We start from the raw sequence: 2133 nt of genomic DNA on the forward strand, positions 1-2133 counted from the left end.
ACGAGGTGGGTCACTTCCCATGCAGATGGCCACAGGGGTCTATGGAGTGAGACACTGGGTTTCAATCTTTGATAGGACTTTTTTTTTTTTTGAGAAGAATGAAGTGAAGTGAGCTGTCCGACACACCCACTCACCCACGTGTGCACAGCTGGGCCCCTCGGTTTCCGGAGGCTGCACATGGGCATGCAGAGATGGCCTGTACTGGGTTGGCCATCTGGCTGGGATAGGCCCAACCTCTCTGGGAGGAACTGGCTTAATATACCACAGAGTCACCCTGTTAGATCCGAGTTAAGTGGAAAACCTTTCAGAATCAGCCAGCAAAGTGTAATGTTTCTGGAAATGCAGCAACAAAGGTGTTTCTACTTCCCTGCTGGCTTCTTACTTGAGAAAAAGTCACTGAAATGCGGATCAGTGTCCTTAGCGACATGTGGAGCAGAACCAGACTTTGGAGGTAAAGCCTGAAGGGTCTGGCGAGTCGATGCCCGGAACGGTGTCCTCAGGATCGGGTGATCTTGTCAGGGGGCATGAACCCTGTGTCCCCAAGGGTCCTCAGGGCCACGTGACCACTCGGCCTGATGACAAGATGTGTAATGCTGCCATTGTTGAGGGAGAGGCGGAGCCAGCCTTCCTGGGGGAACTGCAGGGCCCTGCACACGATGTAACGGATGACGTTGGCGTGGCAGATGAAGATCTCGTAACTGTCCTCCTCCTGCTTGGCGTCCGCCCGGTGGATATAGTTCCGACATGCAGCCTCAATTCGGGCTCCATCTTCATAATACTGCACGGCTTCTGGCTTCCAGTGGGACACAGGCGGATCTGGCTCGATGGGGGCACCTTCCCTGAGCAGATCTGTGCTGACTCTGTGGACTCCTGGCAGGTGTTTGCTGATTATGTCTGCTGTTTCTACTGCTCAGGTCATGGAGGAATGTACAATTTTATCAAACTTCAACCCCAAGCTTGCAAGTCGAAGACCAGTTAGTTCAGCTTGTTCACGGCCCAGCAGGGTCAGAGTGCGGTCCTTCTCCAGGGAGCCATCCACGTGGTACTGGGAGTGCCTGATGAGGAAGATGTGTCGTGTGGCCTTGGCTTTGCAGTGGTCCAGTCTGGACGCCAGTTCTTCTTCTCCAGATTCCAGGTTTCTTTTCCGCAGGTTGATGAGAGACAGTGGTTCTCGCCTGTCCCAGTTGGGATCCCAGACCCCGGCCCGGGCCGCACTCCTACGGCCCAACCCGGAGGCTCAGGGGCGCGTGGCCCCGCGTCTCCGCCCCCGCGGGGCTTCCCCACAGCTACCTCCGAGAAGAGCACGGCAGCCGAACCCCCGGCCAGCCCGCAGGCCGCCAGCTTCAGCGCCTGCCGGAACGCCATGCCGACCCGCTCCCGCGCAGAGCGCCCTGAATGATAGTAGATCTTAATCTGGATCATTGGAGGCCTTACAAAACGAGCTCAGAAGTCACAGAAGACAGTAAGGGACATAGCCATGTGACGGAGGAATGCCATCACCCGAATGCTACTGACACCCGGAGAAAGCAGGTCTTGCCTATGCCTTGATTTGGAAGTTCTGGCCTCTAAAACTGTGAGCTAATGGATTCCTGTTGTTTAAGACAACATATTGCATTGTATTTGTCCTAGCAACCTGGCCAACCATGCATTATCCATACTCTAATCCATCCCTCATGCCACTGCTAGATTGACCATTATAAAGCTTTGATAGTCATTAATCCACATTTTACATCTCTGTTTTTGAATAAGAAGCACAGAGCCAATTGTATGCTCTACCATTAATAATTGTATAAGAACTTCTTTATATATTTTTGTTCACTAACTACCTCTGGTGTCATTTGGTTATTTTCTTATTATTCTCTACCATCATCTTAGTCTCTTTACATATTTTATCCTATTTTATTGTCTGAATTTTTGTTGGCTGCTTCAAATTCTTTTTGGAATGTGAAAGGATGAAAATAAACTGATGCATAAATGAATATAGTAAAGTCATTCTCCTTCTCAGAGGCTCCCATTGCTTTTCTTTTGTGCCCGATAATAAACCCTAACTTCTCAGTCTAACTGTGGTCTTCCATGATATAGCCCTCGTGTCTGACCCACTCTCACAGTTTTAGTGTCTACTATCTAAAGATT

At 50.4% G+C, this 2133-nt stretch overlaps 1 pseudogene; it reads right to left on the minus strand.

The window, feature by feature from the left end:
* Positions 1 to 279: 279 nt before the first annotated feature.
* On the minus strand, positions 280 to 1365 carry LOC143670291 (serine/threonine-protein phosphatase PGAM5, mitochondrial pseudogene; annotated as a pseudogene).
* Between the last annotated feature and the right edge of the window lie 768 nt (positions 1366 to 2133).

Source organism: Tamandua tetradactyla, chromosome X, assembly GCF_023851605.1.
Source record: "Tamandua tetradactyla isolate mTamTet1 chromosome X, mTamTet1.pri, whole genome shotgun sequence".
In the NCBI taxonomy this organism is placed as follows: Eukaryota; Metazoa; Chordata; class Mammalia; order Pilosa; family Myrmecophagidae; genus Tamandua; species Tamandua tetradactyla.